The sequence below is a fragment of the Trichechus manatus genome, unplaced genomic scaffold, assembly GCF_000243295.1.
Source record: "Trichechus manatus latirostris isolate Lorelei unplaced genomic scaffold, TriManLat1.0 scaffold00111, whole genome shotgun sequence".
Lineage (NCBI taxonomy): Eukaryota > Metazoa > Chordata > Mammalia > Sirenia > Trichechidae > Trichechus > Trichechus manatus.
This window is the reverse complement of record NW_004444047.1, coordinates 8349502-8375817: the sequence shown is the minus strand read 5'-3', so window position 1 is coordinate 8375817 and position 26316 is coordinate 8349502. Positions and strand designations below refer to the sequence as shown.

The following is a 26316-nucleotide window of genomic DNA, read 5'->3' as shown; positions in this document are numbered from 1 at the left end:
ACTGAAAGGCAGGAGGTTAGAGTGCTTAGAAGAAAGGCCTGGTGAGCTATGACCAAAAAAAAAAAAAAAAAAAAATCAGCCTTTGAAAACCCTATAAAGCACAGTTCTACTCTGCACACATGAGTTAGGGTAACTTGAAGGCAACTGTTTTTTCACTGTTACCAGCTCTTAGGACTCTCAGCCCAAAAGCCTTGAGATTACTGCTCTCTCCTGCCTTCCTACAACACCCAGCATCAGCCAGGGCCAGAGCAGAGAAGAGAGGAGGGGAAGTACTGGCAGAAAAGTAACCTATATTGATGTTTCTGAATATCCCCAACTATACTCTCATCTCGTAGACCCTCACAACCAATCAGTGAGGTTGACAAGGCGGGGGTGAGAATTCCCTTCTGCCCAATGAGGAAATAGCGCTCCGGAAAGGTTGAGGGATTTGCCCAGTGCTGCCCGGCGAGGAAGAAGCCCAGAATGAGAGCCCAGTGCTTGGATTTCTGGACTAGCGATCCATTCTTATCACACTCGCTCACTGCACTGCTTGTCCTTGGCTCAGCCCCTTTCTGCATTACAACTGGTGCCACTGGCTGACTTTTTTCTTACAACTTGGATGAGCTGGACCCAAAGGCATAAGAGTGAGGCAGATCCTGTTTTATCGCTGGTCCCAGGCTGGGACAGAGCCCAGTAACTCTAAAGCAGGCTCTTGGAGAAGCTTTCACCAGACTCTATCAGTCTGTGATGTCTATGAGAAAATTGCTGTCATTGTCAGCTGCCATTGAGTCAGGTCCCCACTCATGCACAACAGAACAAAACATTGCCCGGCCTTGCCCCTGTGCCATACCCATGACTGGTTGTGGATCAGACCATTGTGATCCATAGGGTTTTCTTGGATGATTTTCAGGAGTAGATCTCCAGGCCTTTCTTCCTAGTCTGTCTTAGTCTGGAAGCTCCTCTGAAACCTGTTTAGCAACATAGCAACACAAAAGCTTCCACTGACCAACTGGTAGTGGCTGCACTTGAGATGCATTGGCTGGGATTTGAACCCAGATCTCCTGCATGGGAGGCGAGAATTCTACCGCTGAACTACCAATGCAGTGTTCAAAATGCACATGAATACAGGAACTTAAACTTGGATGCAATAATGGTAAGAATCATTTAAACCATCTTAGCATTTGGCTGGAGCCTTGGTGATGAAGTGGTTAAGCACTTAGCTGCTAACCAAAAGGTCAGTGGTTTGAACCCACCAGCTGCTCCGAGGGAGAAAGATGTGGCAATCTGCTTCACTAAAGATTTGCAGTCTTGGAAACCCTATGGGGCAGTTCTATTCTGTCCTACCAAGTTGTTATGAGTCAGAACTGACTCAATGGCGATGAGTGTTTAGCGTTTGACTAATTTGCCTTGCATGTGGTTGGGGCAAAGGAAGAGTGATTTCCATTTGCTGAGCACCTACTAGGTTCCTGGGTAGTACAAATACTTTGCACTCGACTACTAACCTAGAGGTTGGCTGCTTGAACCCACCCAGTGGCGCTGCATAAGAAAGGCCTGCAGCTCTGCTCTCATGAAGAATACGTCCAACAAAACCCCATGGAGAAGTTCTACCTGTAACACATGGGGTCACCATGAGTTGGAACTGACTTGACAGTAAAGGGTTTTTTGTTTGTTTGGGGGGCAGCTACTAGGTTCCTCACACATGTTCCTTAATTTCATATTCACATCAACAGCCCAGTGAGGTGGGAACGGCATTTCTGTTTTTCAGAGAATACTGAAATCCTGGGTGGGTCACCAGTTGCTCAAGGTCACACAGTTAAAGAGCCAGCATCTGGACTTCATATTAATTGTGTGTAATTCTAATGCACAGACTCTTTGCAGTGACGTCACTAGGGGGGTATAGGAGGTGTGAACCACACCCAGTGACACAGTCAGAGGGGGTGACACCAAATGACTGTCTGTAAAATTTTTATGCAGTGTTTCAGCAGACATTTATTGTTTTTTATAAAAATATCCCTGTAGTTAGTTACAACAACAAAAACATTTTTCGTAAGCCCAGCTTACTGTGTCAATATACCTACAAGGCTAAAACTCTATGTCGATTTACTTTTTGAATCTTCTGATGCTCTCCACTCAGAGCTGTCATTATTACTCAATTGCAGTGACGCTTCGAATCACGTGGTTTCATCTGCACGCGCTACAAGCACAGCTGTCGTTTTTTGTTGCTGCCGACGTTTTTATAGTTGCTGATTTTGTCAAATTTTCTGACGTTTTGCTACTATATTGTGGCAATTAGTATTTGTGAACGTACGTCATTAACTTTTTGAGAATGGAGTAGGAATTCGACGAGACTTGGTGAATCATTGGTTAAAGTGCTTGGCTGCTAACTGAAAGGTCAGCAGTTCGAACCCACCAGCTGTTCCTCGGGAGAAAGATGTAGCAGTTTGCTTCTGTAAAGATTTACAGTCTTGGAAACCCTGTGGGGTAGTTCTGTTCTGTTCTATAGAGTAGCTACGACAATAAACGAACCTGTTACCGTCGAGTTGATTCCGACTCCTACTGACCCTACAGGACAGAGTAGACCTGATCCATAGGGTTTCCAAGGATCAGCTGGTGGATTCGAACTGCTGATCTTTTGGTTAGCAGCCGAGCTCTTAACCACTGTGCCACCAGGGCTGTTTTTTTGAGACTGAAGTAGTAATTTAAGGAAAAGAAGGAGAAAAATTAAAGAAGGCTTCGGCTCAGTTACTAATAATGTTGCAACTCAGTGTAGAAAGATTTTACAAAACAGTTTTGTCAGTTTTCATATAATCTAAGAAATATTGCATTGAAGCAATTTGCAACTACATTCATCATGTATTATTCTATAATTAAAATTGATAATAAATGTTACTGAGGATTCTGTTTGGTCTGGAACGGGAAGAGGTCCATGGGGGCGGGAGGAGCACCGTGAGTTACCGCATTGGGTGACACCAACCCCAGTGACACCACTTCTCCTTGTTCCACCCAGGCCAAGAGGCCCACACTTGCTTTAAGGGCCTTTTCAACACTTTAATAAGCTCTGAAAGCACTCTGGAAAGCGGTTGCAAAAATATAAATCAAGGAAAACACTTATAGGAAGAAGAAAGAATGTTAAAAACAAACCAGCCCCACATCCTCCCCTGGTGTTGAAGGCTTTCACTGGGGATCATAAAGGAACAGGAACTCTTAAACTCAGCCCTAGGGCTTGTTAATAATGGGCTGGTAAGAGAATGTTAATGAAATGTTATTGGGTTTTTTTTTTTCTCTTGTTAAAGTCTAATTTCAAATAATTTTGTTCATCATCCGTTTTTTACAAGGAATGAAAACAAATGTTTTCCAAAGCTTCAAACCAAAATCTCTGTGTGGGTTTCTTGATTTGAGCCAAATATTCCGTGTCTTTTCCCAGCTGGGAATTCTCTTCCCCCGTCTCCCTCTGTTGCTCCAAGTCCTACGCATCTTCTTGGTCCAAGTTTCCTTTGCACTGTCCTGAGATGCTAGCCTGTCCTGACAGTCAGAGTCCTGGGTTCAAATCCACCCTCTCTTTATAGCCATTAAAAAATATAAGCTGTACTTAAATACATTCCCACTGCAAAATAAACAAGGAGTTGTTGTTGTTAGGTGTTCTTGAGTCGGCTCCGACTCATAGTGACCCCACGTACAACAGAACAAAACACTGCCCGGCCCTGCACCATCCTCACAATAGTTGTTACGTTTGAGCCCACTGTTGCAGCCTCTCTGTCAGTCTATCTCATTGAGGGTCTTCCTCTTTTTCGGTGACCCTCTACTTTACCAAGCATGAGGTCCTTCTCCAGGGACTGGTCCCTCCTGATTCTGTGTCCAAAGTAAGAGAGCTGTAGTCTCACCATCCTCCCTTCTAAGGAGCATTCTGGCTGTACTTCTTCCAGAAGACAGATTTGTTCATTCTTCTGGCAGTCCGTGATATATTTAATAGTCTTCACCAACAGTATAATTCAAAGGCATCAGCTCGCCTTCAGTCTTCCTTATTCATCATCCAGCTTTCACGTGGGCATGAGGCAACTGAAAACACCATGGCTTGGGTCAGGCGCACCTTAGTCCTCAAGGTGACATCTTTGCTTTTCAACACTTGAAAGAGGTCTTTTGCAGCAGATTTGACCAATGCAGTGTGTCACGGGATGTCTTGACAGCTGCTGCCAAGGGCGTTGATTGCAGATCCAAACAAGGGATAAAGAAGAGTTAAAAAAAAAAAAAAAAAAAAGCCAATTGCCACCAGGTTGACTCTGACCCATGGCGCCCCCACGTGCGTCAGCGTAAAACCGTGCTCCACAGGATTTTCAACGGCTGATTTTTCGTCAGTAGATTGTCAGCCCTTTCTTCTGAGGCATCTCTGGGTGGACTTGAATCTCCAACCTTTCGGCTAGCAGTCGAGCCTGTTAAGTGTTTGCACCACCCAGGAACTCCTATGTAAGCTTCAGGAGCATATTTCCATTCTTCTGGGAAGTTACTGGTTTTTAAAAATTTTTTAAATTAATTTTGAAATTTTTTATTAAAGAAGTAAATGTTCATAGTTTTGAAGGACAAATAATTCCACAAGGGCTTACGATGAAAAAAAAAAAAGCAGCCCTCAATCAAGCATTTTCAATTTTTAGATTTCTTCTGACATTTTCTTACCTCTTTCTAAATAACATCTCTACACTGGTAAGCCTTGGTTTTTCTGTATTAGACATTATCTACGGACTTCCTATGGGGCCAGTGGTGGTTCAATGGTAGAATTCTCACCTTCCATGCAGAAGCCCCAGGTTCGATTCCCGGTGAATGCACCTCATGCACAGCTACCACTCGTCTGTGATGCTGAACAGGTTTCCGTGAAGCTTCCAGACTAAGACGGACTAGGAAGAGGGGCCTGGTGATCTACTTCTGAAAATCAGCCAACGAAAAGCCATCACGATGGTCTGATCCACATGTCATCATAGGGATGGCGCAGGACTGGGCAGTGTTCTGTTCCATTGTGCGTGGGGCTGCCATGAGCCGGCGCTGACTGGACGGCAGCTAACAGTACCAACTACAAAGATGAAGATCAACTCTTTCCAATTATCCTCTCACCATCCTGTTGAAAACCCTATGAATGGAACAACCAGAAAATGATTAAAGAGAATGTTGACATGTGAAAAAACGTAACATGTCACTGAACAGTTTGAATGGAAATTGTCAAATGGGAACCTAACTCGTGCAAACTTTCACCAAAAACACAATAAAATATTATTCAAAAACAAGAGCACAAATTTACTCTGAAGGAGCACACTTCTCCTCTGACGCACATGGGGTCTCCGTGAGTTGGAATTGACTCGAAGGCAACTGGTTTGGTCTTCTTGATTATTCTAAAGCTAAGAACATTTTTTGTTAAATCAATATTCAATGTTTACTGTTATGACTATATAAATAGTGTTTTCAATCAAGCTGAACAGTGTACTAACTTTAATTACATTTTCTGTCCTATAAAACGTTTTCTTTTTCCTGGAGTTTGTAATTGCCTTTAAATATGATTTAGTTTCCTATGTGCCTGTCATTAATTCATCTCCACACTCTCTCAGAAACGTCAAATTATTCTGGGCAAATTTATACAGCTCAGGAAATCTCTCAGTTCCATTTTCTCCCCCTTGGAGTTGTTTTCCCCGGAGGACATCACCCTCCCACCACTGATTGCCCTTCAGGCCATTGCTCAGCTGTCAGCCTTGACTTTCCCTTCCCATCACCCGGGAAGTCCCCTTTGCCTCTCTCCTGGGTTGGATCCTGGCTTCCTGGACTCCACATCTGCCTTTACTTGGTTCATTTCCTGTCTTGGGAGAGCTTCTCTTTCTTCCCAAGCAGGCTGTATGGGAGGTAAATTTTTCAAGATTTTGCATGTCTGAGACTGTCTTCATTATACAGCCACATGAAACAAATGCATGCCGTTAGAAAAAGCTTTTAAAAAATGAAGACAGCAGCTGAGAGCATCTCTCAGGATTCTCTCATAGGACAAGCTGAGAACCTGTGAGGTGTGGTATGGTTTCTGGAGACCCAGAACAACCATCAAGGCTTGGCTAATTCCCTGTATTTTTCACTGTAGGAAGTATGTGGAAACCCCCGGTCTCTATCCCAGATCTACACATCTCTGGAGATGGGATGAGGTGCGGGCATTTCAACAAGATTTTATGTGTGATTCAGTAATCCAGCCTCTCTGCAAAACCACGGCTCTGAGACCCCACTTTGGCCCACAACCCCAGGAGAGGTGAGGGGGCGCCTGGAGGAACTCTCCCAGCTATTCCTGGAAGAGGGAGACCTCAGAGAGTGTTGGGGTTAGAAGGGCTCTTAGGGATCAGCCAGGGCGACCCTGTTCTTGGGAAACTGAGGCCTAGAGAAGGCAAAAGACTTACTGAAGTCATGTAGCTAGCAAGAGGTGGAGCTGGGATTGAACACAAGCTACAAGTTGGGTTTGACTTCAGACTCTCGCTGGGTCCCTTTTCTTTGTGTGTGTGTCTCTGGGACCTGGAAATGATCCATCCTTGGTGTGTTAGTTTCTTAGTGCTGCTGTAACACAAATACCACAAGTGGGTGGCATTAAAGAACAGAAATGTGTTTTCTCACAGTTTTGGAGGCCGGAAGTCCAAATAGGGTCTCAGCCGTGTCAATTCCTTCCTAGTTGATAGTTCCAGGCGCTGCTTGCTTCCTTGGTTTGTAGAGGGTCCTTACATGTCACATGACATCTGTCTTCCCCACATAAGTCTCTGTGTCTAATCTTCTCTTTTCATAACTCAGGAGTGATCAGGTTTGGAACCAGGCCTACTCAGATGTGACCTAATAAACTTAACAAAGAAAACTTCATTCCCAAATGGGATTATATCCACAGGTATAGGGGTTAGGATTCCAATACGTATATCTCTCTCTATATATATTTTTTTTTCTGGTGGGAGACACAATTCAATCCATAACACATGGGTTGAGACAAAGTGCCTGAATCCCACACAGTTCTAGCTCTATGGCACCCCCGAGGTAGAGGGTGAGACAGAAGAAAACAAACCCACTTTAACAAAAAGAGAAATTCCCTTTGTACCTCCCCAGTGCAAGGCCCCAAGTTGGGTGCTGGGGATGAAGGAGCAAATGTGGTCCCTGTGGCCAAGGGCGGAAGGGAAGACTGGAAGAAGGAGAAAGAACTGAGCCAGGCCCAGGCACTGTGTTGGGTGCAGGCCATACATACACTCAGCACCACTCAACGAGTGACAACTCTCCCCATTGCACAGGTGAGAAAACTGAGGCTTAAGAGGGGTGAAGTAACTTGTCAAAGATCACACGGTTTTAAAGCGCTGGAGCCAGGTTAGAACTCAGGTCTCTCCCACTCTGGCCTGCTGGGGAAGAGGAATATAAACAGCCAAGTCCACTGGCCCAGAGAAGTGTAGTCCTAGGCACTTAGTTTCGTCAGAACTTCTGGCCCATCTCTCATCTCAGGAGTTCAAGTTCTAAGAGTAGAGGGAAAGAAGGGTGTGACTGTCTGAAAAGACATATCCCCCATGCACGTGAGCTCGTGCAGAGCCTGTTTTGAATACAAGGTCTTTGACATAAGATGTAATAAAGCTGGGCTATGTTAATGGACCACCACCTGTCCGTCAGTTTGCGGTACTGGGGTGGCCTGCATGTTGCTGTGATGCTGGAAACTATGCTATTGGTATTGGACAAACTAGCAGGGTCACTCCTGGAAAACAGGTTTCAGCAGAGCTTCCAGACTAAGACAGGCTAGGAAGAAAGGCCTGGTGGTCTACTTCTAAACACCAGCCAATGAAAATCCTATGGATCACAAAGAAGATTGTCTGATATAGTGCTGGAAGATGAGATTAGAAAGCATTATACAATGGCCACAACAATGGGCTCAAACATCACGAAGACGCTGCAGGACCAGGCGGTGTTTTGTTCCGTGCATGGAGTCACTGTAAGTCAGGGGCCGACTTGATGGCAGCTGACAGCAACGTCATGGAACGCCTACGTCTCTAACGCTAAGCTTGGAGTTGGCAAGGGGAATGGAGGGTGGTCAGAGTTCAGGGACTGAATTGGGCCACCACCACCCCCCACTGAAAAAAGAAAGTGTTGGAATCCTTACTCTTATACGTGCGGATACGATCTCATCTGGGAATAGGGTTTTCTTTGTTAATGAAACCATATTGGTGTAGGGTGTGTCTTAAACCCATCACCTTTGAGATCTAGAAGAGCAGATCAGGCACAGAGAAGGAAGCACAAACCGAGGAAGATACACCTCACAGGAAGATTGAGAAGGAACCTAGGAACAGAAGCTGAAAAGAGACAAGGACCTTCTCCTGGAGCTGATAGAGCGAGAAAGCCTTCCCTGAGAGCCAGTGCCCTGAAATCAGACTTCTAGCCTCCTAAACAGGGAGAAAATAAATTTCTGTTTGTAAAGTCCCTCCCTTTGGTATTTCTGCGCTAGCACTACTTAGAAACTAAGACAGAGAGACTTGCTAGGTTAGTTTCCCATCTCTATTTTGGGCCCAGTGAGTTTTCGAGAAGCCTCTGAATAAGGGGGGTGGCCAGGCGGGCAACTCCCCAAGACACGGAATCAGTCAGCCTCTGCTGCGGCAGGCCCTGCACAGCCACCTGCCTGTCAGCAGAGGAGCCTAGGGCGCAGCCAATGCATCTGAGCCATGGGCTGAGGCACGCCTGGTTTCTGGTCTCCTGTGAGACCCTGGGCAGCCCCGGCTCCCTGAGTCTCTGTTTCCTCATTTCAAACGTGGGACAACGACCAAAGATTGCAAAGTGATACCTACCTTGTAAGTTTGTTTAGCAGATTAAAAACGACAACGGGTTGGGGCAGACCTTATAAAAACAAACATCAGATTCCCGCTTGAGCCCTCTCGGTCAACAGCACCTCCCTAACTCTATCACATCCCTGTAGTTTTCAATGCTTGTCTCTAACATTAACATAAAAGCTCCCTGCCCACCAGGACCACAGCTATTCTGCTCATTGTCAAATTCAGAATTCTCACCTTCCATGTGGGAGACCCGGGTTCAATTCCCGGCCAAGGCACCTCATGCACAGCCACCACCCTTCTGTCCATGGAAGCTTGTGTGTTGCTATGATGCTGAACATTTCATTGGAGCTTCCAGACTAAGATGAACTAGGAAAAAAGGCCTGGTGATCTACTTCCAAAAATCAGCCGATGAAAACCCCACGGAGCACAAGGGTCTGATCTACAAGCTATCATGGGGATGGCGCAGGACAGGGCGGTGTTTCTTCCATTGTACATGGGGTTGCCATGAGTCAGGGGCTGACTGTACAGCAGCTAACAACAATCCAATGCCTGACACGTAAGGGCTTAAGAAATATTGACTAAATGAATATACTAATGTTATTATTAATATGGAGCTCTGGTGGTGTAGTGGTTAAGAGCTTGGCTGCTAACCGAAAGGTCGGCAGTTCGAATCCACCAGCTGCTCCTTGGAAACACTATGGGGCAATTCTACCCTGTCCTATACGGTCGCTAGGAGTCAGAATCGACTTGACAGCAACAGGCTTGGTTGGTTTTGGTAGTATTAATATGAGATTTTGGAGCCCCGGTGGCGCAGTGGTTAAAAGCTTGGCTGCTAACCAAAAGGTCAGCAGTTCAAATCCACCAGCTGTTCCTTGGAAACCCTATGGGGCAGTTCTACTCTGTTCTATATCCCACTAGCTGCTCCTTGGAAACTCTATGGAGCAGTTCTACTCTGTTCTATAAGGTGACTATGAGTCATAGTGGACTTGATGGCACCTAACAACACCAACGATATGAGATTGCAGTATGCAGGATATACAAAATCCTTTGTCTTATGAGTAGAGATTTATATAGAGATTTTGCAATCAGAAGCACCCTCACTCGGCCTTTCCCACCCTCTCGGAATCCTTGTGTGTGTTCATGCTTCCGTCTTTCCCTGTCTGAGCTCCCGGCAGGCCCAGGGCCACCCCATTCTCTTGGTTTGATGCTCTCCATGCCTGCCCATATCCTCTCGTGGTACAATTTAGACAGGAGTGAGTGGGGGTCTTCTCCTCTGCCACCCTCCTGGGAAGCTCTGTTCTATCCCAAGTGCATATCTAGGCCCCTGCTAGACACAGGTGCCCTCTGTGGACCTGGGACCCTCCAGAGTCCCCCAAACCTAGCTCTGGTGCCACCCAGTGCTGGCTCCAGCAACACCCCGAAGCCATAGTAGGCTGAGGCTGGGTGCAAATCTCCTGAGGGACATGGAAAAGATGTCAAGAATCTGAAGAAATAGATGTTTGGGCTGTGGCCCCGCCTTAATTCCCCCATGAGCACTTTTAGCTGAAAGGCTTCTTTTTTTTTTTTTTTTTTGCGTGCAGATTATCTGAGAACTGCTTGGCACTTGGGAATTTTCCACTGGCGCTCACCGAGCCTGTTGGTGCCAAGAATGGAGAGAAGAAATATCAGAGAAAATGGGCCCCACTTTCCTGCCAGCCTTAATTTGGGAGACATTTTCCACCCTTGGGGCCACTGGGGAGAAATCAAGCTCTGAGCCTTTCTAGGGAAAGTCTTTTGACTTGTTTTTTCTCCAGGGTGGAAACACTCCACATCTGAAGCTCGTGGTGGTGAGAAGGGTGTGGAGTCGCAAAGCCAAAAGAGTTGTATGCACTTATTTTTTTTTCTTTTATCAGAGGGAGGCTGCGTGGTTTCAGCAGCCTGGAACAGCTTAATCTAACCGTGGCTTCGCTGCCTATCGCAATGTGGGTTGGACAAATCGGGTCACATCTTGACACTCAGGTTCCTGTTGTCTTAGTCTTCTAATGTTGCCATAACAAAAAACATCACAAATGGGCAGCTTTAAAGAAGAGGAATTTATTTTCTCATACTTCAGGAAGCTGAAAGTCCAAATGAGGGTGTCGGCCATGCTGATTCCTTCTGTGGGCCTCTTGGCAAGTCTCTGGTGTCTGCTGGTGATCATTGGCGTTCCTTTGCTTGTGGGCGGGTCCTCAGCAGGGGCGGATTAACCAGTAAACAAGGTATGCAAGGACTTACATTAAGCAAGGTACGCACGGGCTTACTTGTGTTTACTTACTAATCTGTAGTGTGCAATTTCCCCTGGGTTTCACCACAACTTTGATTAGTAAGATTGGCAAGTGAGCAGAGCGCATCCTTTGGACACCAGTGTCCCTGTGCTGAGAAGCTCCTAGACCAGGGGAAGATTGATGACAAGGACCTTCCCCCATAACTGACAGAGATAGAAAGCCTTCCCCTAGAGCTGACACCCTGAATTCGGGTACTGCGAGAGAATAAATTTCTGTTTGTTAAAACTATCCACTTGTTGTATTTCTGTTACAGCAGCACTCGATGACTAAGGCACCATTTTTGAATCTTTACGGACAAATCTTGATAGAAATTTTCAACCATGTCTCAATCCTGCTACAGGATATTAAAGGGAAGGATCTCTTTAAAGAGGATGAATATGTGTGGGTGCCCCAAACAGACTAACAAGCTGTCCTTCAAGCTGATGTTCTCTATATTTGCTCTGTATTTATAGGGGTAGGTGCAGGCATGGAAAAGGAGGACCTCTAGTGTTTCTTCAACCTCTCCTTTGCTGTCAGAGCAATTCTGCTCTGGCCCAAACTTGCAGGTCTCATAGAGGACAACAAAACATCTGCAATTACCTGGATCCTCCCTTCTTAGATTAGAGTTTGGCAGCCATCTTTTGATCCACAAGCCTGCCTTTGGGAGTCTTATTCCTCAACCCAAGGGGATCATCATAGAATTTTTCCAGCCACATAGCCTTTGAGAAAAGTTCTGCAAAACCCAATTCCCTTCATCTTATTCTTCAGGAGATGGTTTGGCCCCTTTTCCAGGTTGGCTCCAGGAACGTGCTTGGCTGTCAACCCTTTATCTGTTCTTTCTTCTGGCTTAACGTGGCTTCAACAATGGGCTCAAACATAGCAACAATTGTGAGGATGGCACAGGATCAGGCAGTGGTTCTTTCTGTTGTACATGGGATCGCTATGAGTCAGAACTGACTTGGCAGCACCTAACAACAACAACAACATCTACTGTTGTGTAACAGTATCACCATAAATTTAGCAGTTCTGAACACCCATTAATTACCCTGCATTATCTCACTGGCCTCAATGCAATCATAAGGGTCCCTATAAAACGAAGGCAGGAGAGTCAGCCTCAGAGAGAGATGTAAGGACTGAAGCTGAGGTCATAAAGAAGAGAAGATGCTACACTGCTTTGAAGAAGGCTTTGAAGAAGGAAGAAGGGGCCATGAGCCAAGGAATGAGAGCAGCCTCTAGAAGCTGGAAAAGGCAAGGAAATGCATTTTCCCCTAGAGCCTCCAGACACCTTGACTTTAGCCCAGCAAGACTGAGACTGGATTTCTGACCTCCAGAACAGTAAGATAGTAACTCTGTGCTATTTTAAGCCACTAAATTTGTGGTCATTTGTTACAACAGTAATAGGAAACACATATAGCTGGGCTCAGAGGAAGGCCTTCCTTCCTTCCAGGCTGAGTCTACCTCTGAAAGGTGGTGTATTTTGCCCATTTTCAGAGAGGGAAACCAAGACTGTGTGAGTTATCTATTGCTGTATATAAATGTTACTACAAAAGCAGCTTAAAACAACATTCACGATCTCACAGTTTCTGTGGGTTAGGAGTATGGGCATAGTTTAACTGGGTCCCCTGGCTCCAGGTTTCACACAATTGCAATTCAGCTGTCTGCTGGGGCTGTGACCTCATCTGGGATCAACCGGGGAGGGATCCATTCAAGCTCACACGGTGTTGGCAATATTCAGTTCCTTGTCAGCTGCAGACTGACGCCTTAATTTTCTTTTTGGCTGTCTGTTGGAGGCCGCCCTCAGTTTCCTGCCATGTGGCCCCCTCCATAGAGCAGCAAACAACACGATAGGCTGCTTCTTCATGCCCAACAAGATGGATGTTACAATCTTATGTAACATAATCATGTACATACGTGCACATGATCACGGACTCTTCATCTCCTTTTGTACACATGGAGAAACAAGTCACAGGTCCCACCCACACTCGAGGGTAGGGGATCACATGAAAGCATGAACACCAGTGTGATGGGTAATATTATGTGTCGTCTTGGCTAGGCCATGATTCTTAGTGGTTTGGCAGACACTGTGTAATCATCCTTCATTTTGTGATCTGATGTGAGCAGCCAATCAGTTGAAGGGGATTTTCCCTGAGGGTGAGGTCTGCATCCAATATATACATAGATGGTCTAGCAAAGCTCACTCTTTCTCTCAATTGATCCTACATTCGTCTTGTTGTTGTCCGACCTCCGATTCTTGGGATGTGAGAAGATTTCAGCCTGCCATCTGACCTGCAGATTGTGGGTTCGTCAGCCCCTGCAACCACATGAGTCAGGAAAAGCCTGCAGCCTGATGCTTGACCCACAGATTGGGACTTGCCAGCCCCCACAATTGTGTGAGCTATTTCCTTGAAGTAAATCTCTCTCTGTATATCTATACACACTTCGCTGGGTTTGCTCCTCTAGTGACCCCAAACTAAAACACCAGGTTATGGGGGCCACTCTGGAGTCTGTCTGCCACAAAGATCCTGAGAGAGTAAGAGGTGGAGGCAGGACTTTTGTGTCTCTAGGGAGGCAGTGTGATGTGTGAATCAAGAGCACTGGCTCTGGAGACAGTCACTTGGGGTCACATTCCAACTCTGGCATTTCCTGGTTTTAGAAAAATTACTTAGCCTTCTAAGCCTCGGTTTTCTCATCTATACAGTTGGAATGATAAGAGCACTTATCTTGTGAGACTGTTCTGAAGTTTCTAATTGATCCAGAATGTAAAGGATTCAGCCTGGTCCTTGGTTCCCAGGAAGCTCTTGGTCAATGTCACTCACATTCATTGTGTTCCCATCAAATTCTTTGGTTTGTTTTGTGCAACAGGTGCCTGTCATTGTAGATTTGAGGCAGCAGTTCAGTTTGTGATAGAGGATGCTCTGGTCCTGAATTAACCATAAAAAATTTACCAAAAACTGGGTGGCTTAAAACAGAAATTTATTCTCTCACAGTTCGGGAGGATGTTTTGTTCCGTCTGTCGAGTCGGCTCAGACTCATAGTGACCCTATGTACAACAGAACAAAACATTGTCCAGTCCTGTGCCATCCTCACAATCATTGCTATGTTTGAGCCCATTGTTGCAGCCACTGTGTCAATCCATCTCATTGAGGGTCTTCCTCTTTTTCGCTGCCCCTCTACTTTACCAAGCATGATATCCTTCTCCAGGGACTGATCCCTCCTGATAACATGTTCAAAGTACGTGAGACAAAGTCTCACTATTCTTGCTTCTAAGGAGCATTCTGGCTGTACTTCTTCCAAGATAGATTTGTTCGCTTTTCTGGCAGTCCGTGGTACCCTCAGTATTCTTTGCCAATACCACAATTCGAATGTTTGAAGTCTTCTTCAGTCTTCCTTTTTCATTGTCCAGCTTTCATGTGCATATGAAGTGATTGTAAAACTGAAAGAGAACAGACTGACGGATGGTGTGGTTCAGGAGGCCAGAAGTCCAAAATTAAGGTGTTGGTGGAGCCGTGCTCTCTCTGAAGGCCTTAAGGGAGGATCCTTTCTTGTCGCTTCCTAGATTCTGGTGGTGGTGGTTGTTGTTTGGTGCTGTCGAGTAGGTTCCGACTCATAGCAACCCTATGCACAACAGAACGAAACACTGCCCAGTCTTGCACCATCCTCACAAACATTGTTATGCTTGAGCCCATTGTTGCAGCCACTGTGTCAATACATCTCGTTGAAGGTCTTCCTCTTTTTCGATGACCCTTTGCTTTACCAAGCATGATGTCCTTCTCCAGGGACTGGTTCCTCCTGATAACATGTCCAAAGTATGTGAGATGAAGTCTCACCTTTCTTGCTTATAAGGAGCATTCTGGTTGTACTTCTTCCAAGACAGACTTGTTCTTTTTTTGCCAGTCCATGGTATATTCAATATTCTTCTCCAACACCATAATTCAAAAGCATTAATTCTTCGATCTTTCTTACTCATTGTCCAGCTTTCACATGCATATGCGGTGATTGAAAATACCATAGCTTGGGTCAGGTGCACCTTAGTCCTCAAAGGGACATCTTTGCTTTTTAACACTTTTAAGGGGTCTTTTGCAGCAGATTTGCCCAAATGCAATATGTCATTTGATTTCTTAACTGCTGCATCCATGGGCATTGATTGTGGATCCAAGTAAAATGAAATCCTTGACAATTTCAATATTTTCTCCATTTATCATGATGCTGCTATTGGTTCAGTTGTGAGGATTTTTGTTTTTTTTATGTTGAGATGTAATCCATACTGAGGTCTGTAGTCTTTGATCTTCATCAGTAAGTGCTTCAAGTCCTCTTCACTTTGAGCAAGCAAAGTTGTGTCATCTGTATATCACTGGTTGTTAATGAGTCTTCCTACATTCCTGACACCTAGTTCTTCTTCATATATAGTCCACCTTCTTGGATTATTTGCTCGGCATACAAATTGACTAAGTATGGTGAAAGGATACAACCCTGATGCACGCCTTTCCTGATTTTAAACCAGGCAGTATCCCCTTGTTCTGTTTGAACAACTGCCTCTTGACCTATGTACAGGTTATTATTCCTGAGCATAATTAAGTGTTCTGGAATTGCCATTCCTTGCAATGTTATCCATAGTTTGTTATCATTCACACAGTTAGTCAAATGCATTTGCATAGTCAATAAAAACACAGGTAAACATCTTTCTGGTATTTTCTGCTTTCAGGCAAGGTCCACCTGACATCAGCAATAATATCCCTCATATCACGTCTTCTTCTGAATCTGGCTTGAATTTCTGGCAGTTCCCTGTCGATGTACTACTGCAACTGCTTTGGAATTATCTTCAGTAAAATTTTACTTGCATATGATATTGCTCAGTAATTTCTGCATCCTGTTGGAGCTCCTTTCTTTGTTTGAAATGGGCACAAATACGGATTTCTTCCAGTTGGTTAACCAGGTAGCTGTCTTCCAAATTTCCTGGCATAGATGAGTGAGCACTTCCAGTGTTGCATCCATTTATTGAAACATCTCAGTTGGTATTCTGTCAATTTCTGGAGCTTTGTTTTTCACCAATGCCTTCAATGCAGCTTGGACTTCCTCCTTCAGTATTACCAGTTCTTGATCATATGCTGTCTTCTGAAACGGTTGAACATCGACCAATTCTTTGGTAGTGATTGTGTATTCCTTCCATCTTCTTTTGACGCTTCCTGCATTGTTCAACATTTTGTCCATAGAATCCTTCAGTATTTCAACTTGAGCCTTGATTTTTTTCTCTTCAGTTCTTTCACCTTAAGAAATGCCACTCCAAAGAACTAATGGACCACAACCACCACAGTGTCCACTAGACTGAGTCCAGAACAACTAGATGGTGCCCGGCTACCACCACCGACTGCTCTGACAGGCATCACAACAGAGGGTCCCAGACAGAGCAGGAGAAAAATGTAGGACAAAATTCAAACTCACAAAAAAAGACCAGACTTACTGGCCTGACAGAGATTGGAGAAACCCAGAGAGTATGGCCCCCAGACACCCTTTTAACTCAGTACTAAAGTCACTCCTGGAGTTCATCTGTGATGGTTAAGGTTGTAAGTCCACTAGGCTGGGCCATGATCCTCAGTGATTTGGCAGTTATGACGTAGTTTGGCAGCTTTTTAATGATGTAATCACTTCTATAATGAGATCTGATATAATGTGATCACCTCCATGATGAGATCTGTTGTGAGCAGCCAATCAGTTGAAAGGGAATTTCCATGAGGGTGTCGCCTGCAGCCATTAAAGGTAGATTTTCTGGCAAGGCTTGCTAGCTTTTGCTCACTCTGGATCCTGCAGCTGGCTTCTGTTCATCTGACCTCCGGTTCTTGGGACTTGAGCTAGCAGCTTACCTGCCATCCTGCCTGTGCCAGCACCTTCAGCTACATGAGTCAGCAGAAGCCTCCAGCCTGACATACAAATAATTAAGAGACGTTCCAGCCTCTACAACCATGTGAGCTATTTCCTTCGTGTAAATCTCTCTCTGTATATATTTCTATGCTGCACTGGTTTTTCTTCTCAAGAGAACCCAGCCTAAGACATCACTGTTCAGCCAAAGATCAGACAGGCCTGTAAAACAAACAATAGCACATGTAGTTCAGCCATGTATACGAGACTAAATGGGCACACCAGCCCAAAAGCAAAGACAGTAAGGCAGGAAGGGACAGGAAAATTGAATGAAAGGAAAAATGGGGACCTGGGATGGAGAAAAGGAGAGTGTTGACACATCACGAGGTTGGCAACCAATGTCACAAGACAATTTCTGTATTGTTTAATGGGAAACTAATTTGTTCTGTAAACTTTCACCTAAAGCACAATTTAAAAAAACAGAAAGAAAAAAATGCTGAGCGTGTTCTTTCTTTTTGGTTTTCTAACTCCAGCTCTTTGCACATTTCATTATAATACTTTACTTTCTCTTCTCAAGCTGCCCTTTGAAATCTTCTGTTCAACTCTTTTACTTTACTTTCACTTTAGCTACTCTACGTTTAACAGCAAGTTTCAGAGTCTCTTCTGACATCTATTTTGGTCTTTTCTTTCTTTCCTGTCCTTTTAGTGACCTTTTGCTTTCTTCATGTATGATGTCTTTGACGTCATCCCACAACTCGTCTGGTCTTCGGTCGTTAGTGTTCAGTGTGTCAAATCTATTCTTGAGATGGCCTCTAAATTCAGGTGGGATATATTTAAGGTCATACTTTGGCTCTCATGGACCTGTTTTAATTTTCTTCAGTTTCAGCTTCAACTTGCATATGGTCTGTTCCACAGTTGGCCCCTGGCCTTGTTCTGACTGATGATATTGAGCTTCTCCATCGTCTCTTTCCATAGATGTAATTGATTTGATTCCTGTGCATTCCATCTGGCCAGGTCCATGGGTATAGTCACCGTGTATGCCGGTAAAAAAGATATTTGCAATGAAGAAGTCATTGGTCTTCGAAAATTCTATCATGTGATCTCCAGCATTGTTTCTATCACCAAGGCCATATTTTCCAACTATGAATCCTTCTTCATTTCCAGCTTTTGTATTCCAATCACCAGTAATTACCAACACATCTTGATTGCATTTTTGATCAATTTCAGGCTGCAGAAGTTGGTAAAGTCTTTAATTTCTTCATCTTTGGCCTTAGTAGTTGGTGTGTAAATATGAAGAACAGTCTTAACTGGTCTTCCCTGTAGATGTGTGGATATTATCCTATCACTGACAGTGCCGTCATTCAAGACAGATCTTGTTCTTTTTTATGACGAATGTGATTCCATTCCTCTTGAATTTGTCATTCCCAGCATAGTAGACCATATGATTGTCTCATTCAAAGTAGCCAATACCAGTCCATTTCAGCTCACTAATGCTTAGGATATTGATCTTTATGTGTTCCAACTCATTTTTGATGACTTCCAGTTTTCCTAGGTTCATACTTCGTACATTTCACGTTCCCATTATTAATGGATGTTTGCAGCTGTTTCTTCTCATTTTGAGTGATGCCACATCAGCAAATGAAGGTCCCGAAAGGTTGACTCCATCCACGTCATTAAGGTCGACTCTACTTTGGAGAGGCAGCTCTTCCCCAGTTGTATTTTTGAGCGGCTTCCAAACTGAGGGGCTCGTCTTCTAGTACTTTATCAGAGAATGTTCTGCTGCTACTCATGAGGTTTTCAGTCCAGTTTTTTAAGAACTACATCGTCATGTCCTTATTTCCAAACTGTCTTAGTCTGGAAGCTCAGCTGAAACCTGTCCGCCGTGGTTGACCCTGCTGGTATTCAAAATACCGGTGGCAAAGCTTCCAGCCTCACAGCAACACCCAAGTTACCACAGCGCTACAAACTGACAGACACGTGGTAGCTATCAAAGTACTGCAGGGTTATTTGCCAGGCTGAGAGCAACTAGCTGGCCTCTCTCCTTGACACCTCGTGAGCTGCACCTTAAATGACTACAGCCTCTTAAGTTTTCACCAGGATTTTCATGTGGAGCTCACAGATACTCAAAAACACCCGGAAATCCGAGGGGAAGAGGCTGAGGCCAAGCACCAGCGTCAGCCAGGTGGAAAGGATCTTCCCTGCTAAGTCTGTGCTATCCATGGCTTTGAGCACCAACACGGAGGAGGTCCACTGAGAAGGTCGCCAGCTATCCCTGCCCTCAGGCAGTCTGGCGGGAACTCTGGGAGCGGAGGTGCCGAGCGGGGCTCAGGCCAGTGAGCGCTGCTGCCGCCTGGCGCCCGGCACAAGGCCCTCCTGGAGCAGGGATCCACCACACACCGGCTGCCCGCGAACTGTGCTGCTGGCTGGCTGCGCTTGGACGCGCGCCGCCCTATTTCAGCGCCTTGCCCTCGCTCCACCTCCTCTGCCACGCAAAGGGAGATTCCACGGACATGATCAGGAAATATTTTTTTCTCTCTCTCTTCTGTCTTTCTCTGTGTCTTGGCCTGATCCATTCCCAGTGTAGATGCCTCCTCCAAGCAGGAGGGAGAGAGCAAAGCTGCAGGCCACTCTGGGCTAGCCAAGCCAGATAAAAGCGAGAGAGATTCTTGCTCATGCAGACTCTCTAAGTCCCAGGTGAGGACTCTGTTGACTCAGCTTGGGTCACATGCCTATTCCTGGACCAAACCCTGTACCCAGGGGGATGGGATGCCAAGATTCAAGCACCATAAGGACTCACGAAGTAGGGAAGGACAGTCTGCAAAGGACTCAACAAAAGAAAACCCCAATTTCCAAACAGGGTCGTATTTACAGGTACAAGGGTTAGGACTTCCACATAACTTTTCTGTGGACACAATTCAATCCTTTATATGAATTAGGGTAAGTGCCACCTCTGAAGGCGCAATCTTCCGTCAGTTTCATAGACTGACAGCAGGGGGCACTGGACTTCAGCCTTCATACCTGTGGCAGGCCAGAGGGTGGGTGAGAAATCAATGCTGGGAAGCACCCTCAGTGTCCACTATGGATAAGCCCCGGCTTAAACCGTTCAAATAATTTTCATCCCCAACAGGATATAGTTCTTGTATTTTTAAATAATTTATTATTTTTTGTTCTTGTTGTTAAGAATGTACACAGCAAAACACACACCAATTCAACAGTTTCTATGTATACAATTCAGTGACATTGATTACATTCTTCCAGTTGTGCAACCGTTCTCACCCTCCTTTTCTGAGTTGTTCCTTCCCTGTTAACATAAACGCACTGCTCCCCAAGGTTCCTATCCAATCTTTCAAGTTGCTGTTGTCAGTTTGATCCCATTTTAAAAGATTTTAAAAGAGCCTACTGTTTAAGGCAGGTATTCTTTGCTAGTTAAGCTAAACCATTGTTTGGTTTTAAGAAGACTTCAGGGGCTATTTTCAGTTAAAAGTTTAAAGATTATCTTAGGGCAATAGTTTCAGGGGTTCATCCAGCCTCTGTGGGTCCAGAAAGTCTGGATTCTGTGAGAATTTGGAATTCTGTTCTTCATTCTACCCCTTTTGATCAGAATTCTTCTATGGAATTTTTGATCAAAATATTAAGTAATGGTAGTCAGACACCATCCTGTTCTGGTCTTATGGCAAAGGAGGCAGTTGTTCATGGAGGCAGTTAGCCACACATCCATTTCCTCCTTCTATTTCTGACTCTCCTTCCTCTGTTGCTCCATGTGAATAGGGACCAACTGTTGTGCCTTGTATGACCGCTTACAAACTTTTAATACCCCAGGCACTACACCAAGGATATAGTTCTTGATTGTTAGCATGACCTAAAAGGCCTTTCATCACCTGAAGCACAAATTTTGTTCCTGATCTGCCCCTTCTTCCACTAAGAACTCCTCTCATCTTATCTTCCATTCATTCCAAGCAACTTACAGTATTTTGGAAACTCCACACAGTTTTATGCATCAATACATTGACATTTGCTCTTCCATCTGTCTGGAATGCCTTTCCTTCCTGTGTCCATCTGGCAAACTCAGGCTCAGCATCATCTCCCACAGAAAGCCTTCCCTGATCCCCCTGCAAGGCCCACTTTCTCTTTGCTCTAGCACCACTCACATCCCACTGTGTTTGTCTGTTTACATCTGTGTTCCTCACTAGATGATGAGTTTCTCGAGGGCAGGGACTGTGTCAAATAACAACAAAAACAGCAGCCACAACAACAATCATTGGATTATTTTTCCCATTTTACACATTAGGAAGCTGGCCAGCCAAATGAGCCTATTGCAACTGCCCATCAGTCTATGTATATGCTTACCTCCAGCCACTTCTCTTTCCAAAGTATATGAGCAGATGTACCACCTGAAGCTCTGCAAATTGGGAGGGTGTTCCTTGACCACTGTCTTTCAGGGTCGTTCCTGAGTGGGGCCCTGTACATCCGTGAGTATAGCGGCAATTCATTTTTGTCTCACACCAACATACTGAACTGACCCATCTGTCTTCGTTATCTAGTGCTATCATAACAGAAATACCACAAGTGGATGCCTTTAACAAACAGAAATTTGTTTTCTCACAGGTTCAGAGGCTGGAAGTCCGAATTCAGGGCACAAGCTCCAGGGGAAGGCTTTCTCCCTATGGGCTCTGGGGAAAGGTCCTTGTCATCAGTCTTCTCTTGGGTGGGTCTAGGATTTTCTCAGTGCAGGGACCGTAGGTCCAAAGGACGTGGTCCCCTGCTGGTTTTTCATTCTTGGTGGTAGGAGGTCCCCCTGGTTCTGTGCTTGCTTCTCTCTTTTATATCTCAAAAGAGGCTGACTCAAGATACAACCTAATCTTGTAGATTGAGTGCTGCCTTATTAACATAACTGCCTCTAATTCTGCCTCATTTACGTCATGAGGTTAAGATTTATAACACACAGGAAAAATCACATCATATGAAAAAATGGTGGACAATCACACAATACTGGGAGTCATGGCCTAGCCAAATTGACACACAGTTTTGAGGAACACAATGCAATCCATAACACCATCCATGAACCAAGATCAGGGCTTTTGTCTTCTATTAGTCTTAGGGAACACCCATGGCCCAATCTCTCCTCCCTTAGCCAACAACATTTCCCCGTTGGGTCATGCCAAGATTTGGTCCTAATTGCTAGAAGGAAGTGGGATGGATTTTGAGGAGGACAAGTATTGTCTTGTAAGGCATCTACATCACTTGAGGCTTCTGCATAGTCTTTAAGCACGGGACCCCCCCCCCCCCCCCATCTTCTAACAAGGGGGATGAACACTTCTGTAGGACCAGAGGGTTCAAGGAAATTTGGAGTTCTCAATTGTATCTATTTAGATAGCTCAATTCCAAGTCTCAAGATTCTATCACTTCCTTATCATTGCCCTGACTTTGGCACGAGAGACTTGCCTAGGCTGAGAAGTCAACCTCCTCTGATGTTCTGCCACTCTTACAATTCAGCCTTGTGCCTGGTGTTCAGCTCAGTGAACCTGCTAACTATAGAGATGAAAGTCTCTTAAATTTTGCCAAAAAGACCCTCTGATTCTCACAACTTGCTTTTAATTGGTGTTTAATCAATAAGAGCCTCTCATTTCCTTCCTTCAGTTCATCAGTGGTGTTTAGTAACAGTCAGTCAATTCCACAGATCTCATAGTTACTATTTCTCTCAAACATCCATTGTATCAGAGTAAGGTGGTACCTATTCCCTTCTGAGTGTGTCTTAGAAAAGGAGAGAACAGACATGGAAACAGAGTCACACAAGAGGAAGAATGACTAAGTGACAGATGCATCTATGAGCTAAGGAACGCCAAGGATTGCTGGCCGCCAATAGAAGCTAGGAGAGAGGCATGGAACAGTTCCTCTCTCAGAGCCGCAGAAGGAATTGACATGGCTGACACCCTGATTTGGACTCCCAGCTCCAGAACTGTGAGATAATAGATTTGTGTTCTTCAAAGCCACCCACTTTGTGGCATTTTGTTATGGCAGCCCTGGGAACCTGAGACAGCCCCCCTTCTGCCTGTGAATTGCCCAAATTAATACAGGTAAAATTCTCAGCAATTGCACTGCCACAGGGACTCTCAGCACTACCCCTACTATCAGTGATGGATCATCATTGCCATCTGGCTGGCAAGGGACCCATTTCCAGATTCCAGTCCTTTGGGTCTGCTTCTGGGACTACTCAATGTCTTAGGTACAAAATGTCTTGGATGGGGTTTCTCAGGACCAGAGCCCGAGACTGGGACTCTTGTGCAGTTGAGCAATTGATAAAGTGAGAGAACACACTCTGTTGAAACCTGTAAGTGCATGAGCATGGCAGGGGAAGCAACTTGGCAAAGACATGAGCTCAGCTACAGCCTAGCTATCCACTGCTTGATCCCACAGAGAGGTCTGGAGTATCTCATCCTAAGGCTCGGTGGAAGAGACTTTGTATAGACATATTAGTCAGAAATTGGTGGCAGGCCAACCTGACCAGAGTAGGGACAGGGCTCAGCTTCTCAAATATGTCCCAGAAGGTGGAGTGCAGTTCTCCACAGAATGAGGCAGCTGAGAACCATCAGCAGCCAACATCACAACAGCGGGGGATGGGTGCCCTCCCTGGTAAAGGTGGTTTGGGCCGGGCACCATCAGCATCTTCTACAAGTAATCTTTGAAGAAGTATTATTCGGTATTATGGATTGAGTTGTGTCCCCGCAAAATATGTGTTAAAATCCTAACTCTTGTACCTGTAAATATGATTCTGTGTGGAAATAGGAGTTTTCTTTTATATGTTAATGAGGTCATAAACCAAAAACCAAACCTATTGCCGTTGAGTCGATTCTGACTCATAGCAACCCTATAGAACAGAGTAGAACTGCCCCATAGGGTTTCCAAGGAGGGCTGGTGGATTCAAGCTGCCGAACTTTTGGTTAGCAACCACGCTTTTAATCACTGCTTCACCAGAGCTCCAATGAGGTCATACCAGAGTAGAAAATCCATTGCTGTGGACTCAACTCTGACTCATGGCTACCTCACGTGTGACACAGTAGAACCGTGCTCCATAGGGCTTTCAGTGGCTGCTTTTCTGGAAGTAGATTGCCAGGTCTTTCTTCCTAGGCACTCTGGGTGGATTCGAACCTCCAACCCTTCAGTTAGTAGCTGAGCACCTAACTGCTTGCCTCACCCAGGGATTCCTGCCAGAGTAGGGTGGGTGTTAAACTTAATCACTTCTGAGTTATTAAAAAGAGCAGAATAGACACAGAGATATACAGAGGGGGAAGACAGATGCCAAGAAACACCTAGAAACGCCAAAGAACTCACAGGGCTACTGACAAGACAAGCCCTGATATGGATGTCTAGCCTCCTGAAGTATGAGTAAATAAGTTTCTGTTCTTTTTTTTAATTATTATTGTACTTTAGATGAAGGTTTACAGAACAAGCCAGCTTCTCATTAAACAGTTAGTACACACATTGTTTTGTGACATTGGTTACCAATCTCATGACATGTCAACACTCTCCCTTCTTGACCTTGGGTTCCCTATTACCAGCTTTCCTGTCCCCTCCTGCCTATGAAGAAGAACAGGACATCAGGATTGGAGGAAGACTCTTTAACAACCTGCGTTATGCAGATGACACAACCTTGCTAAGAGTTTATTTCTCCGTTTGTAAATGTACCATGGCCAGGTAATCAAACAACAATCTGCTTATCTGGCTTGCTGTTTGTCTGTCCACATTTTTCTAGGTCTACGTGAAGGTTTGCTTTTCCCTCCGCTTGAGAGCAAGGCTGAGTGTAATGAGTAGTTGGAAAAATTTGGCTCAGTTATCAGCTGACAACTGTTTGGCCGTGCCAGGCGAGATGATGGGCCTTGCACACAGTAGGCAGGTTTTTCAATGTTCTCAGCTTGAAGCGGGGCATGGTGGTGTGTCCAAGAACCTGTCTCATGGCTGTTTCGTGACATGCAGCTGCAAATCACTACACTCTGTGGTTGACATTTTCCACGCCTCAAACTGGGCCAGTAACAGTATTTTCCCGCTCTCCAGATAATAGAACACCCAGGCCAAAGATCTCCACCCCACGGCTGCATAATTCCTTCACTTCTTGCGCTCCAGTGACCTCCCTTTCCACAATCTGAACCACATCTTGAAGCTCCTTCCTGGTTATTCCTCCGAACCGTCACTGCTCTAAGCTCTGAACCCTGAAATTCTCTTCCTTGATCCTTCCTCATTTCTAACCTGCCTTTTGCCCCCTTTGTAATCTCCGGATGTTTTTCTTCTTCCTATTCTCACAGTCCCTTTCTTTATTGGCAAACTCTTACTCGTTCTTCAAGACTCTGTTCAAATTGCCCTTCCTCTGTTAAGTCTGTCCCAACACCACAGTAAGCTTGAGTTGCTCCTTTCTCTGGGCCTTCACAGAGACTTTTTCTTTTTAATAATATTATCTATTTTGTTGTTGTTGTTGAGAATATACACAGCAAAATATACACCAATTAAACACTTTCTACATGTACAATTTAGTGATATTGATACATTCTTTGAGTTGCGCAACCATTCTCACCCTCCTTCTCTGAGTTGTTCCTCTCTCATTTACATAAACTCCCTGCCCCCTAAAGTTTCTATCTAATCTTTCAAGCTGCTGTTGTCAGTTTGATCCCATATAGATAGATAGTTCTTAAAAGAGCATAATGCTCAAGGCAGACCTTTTTTACTAGTTAAGCTAAACTATTGTTTGGTTTTAAGAAGACTTCTCAGTATATTTTTGGTTTAAGGTTTAAAGATTATCTCAGGGCAATAGTTTCAGGGGTTCATCCACCCTCCATGGCTCCAGAAAGTCTAAATTCCATGAGAATTTGAACTTCTGTGCTTCATTTTCCCCCTTATTTATTTATTTATCCATTGTTATTGTACTTTAGATGCAGGTTTACAGAACAAACCAGCTTCTCATTAAACAGTTAGTACACATACTGTTTTATAACATTGGTTAACAACCCCACGACATGTCAACACTGTCTCTTCTCAAACTTGGGTTCCCTATTACCAGCTTTCCTGTCCCCTCCTGCCTTCTAGTCCTTGCCCCTGGGCTGGTGTGCCCCTTTAGTCTCATTTTGTTTTATGGGCCTTTCTAATCTTTGGCTGAAGGGTGAACCGCGGGAGTGGCTTCATTACTGAGCTAAAAGCCTGTCCGGAGGCCATAGTCTCGGGGTTTCTCCAGTCTCTGTCAGGCTGGTAAATCTGGTCTTTTTTGTGTGTGTGAGTTAGAATTTTGTTCTACATTTTTCTCCAGCTCTGTCTGGGACCCTGTATTGTGATCCCTGTCAGAGCAGTCAGTGGTGGTAGCTGGGCACCATATAGTTGTACTGGACTCAGTCTGGTGGAGACTGTGGTACTTGCAGTTCATTAGTCCTTTG

The 26316-nt window shown here is 44.8% G+C and overlaps 1 protein-coding gene and 1 non-coding gene across 2 annotated transcripts in view; both read right to left on the bottom strand.

Moving 5' to 3' along the window:
- The window catches only part of CYTL1 (cytokine like 1), a 154367-nt gene that overhangs the window by 6000 nt on the left and 122051 nt on the right, over window positions 1–26316 (bottom strand). The gene's annotated exons all lie outside the window — the stretch shown is intronic.
- TRNAG-CCC (transfer RNA glycine (anticodon CCC)) lies at window positions 1011–1081 on the bottom strand. Its single transcript has one exon. It is a non-coding gene; the product is annotated as a tRNA-Gly (tRNA).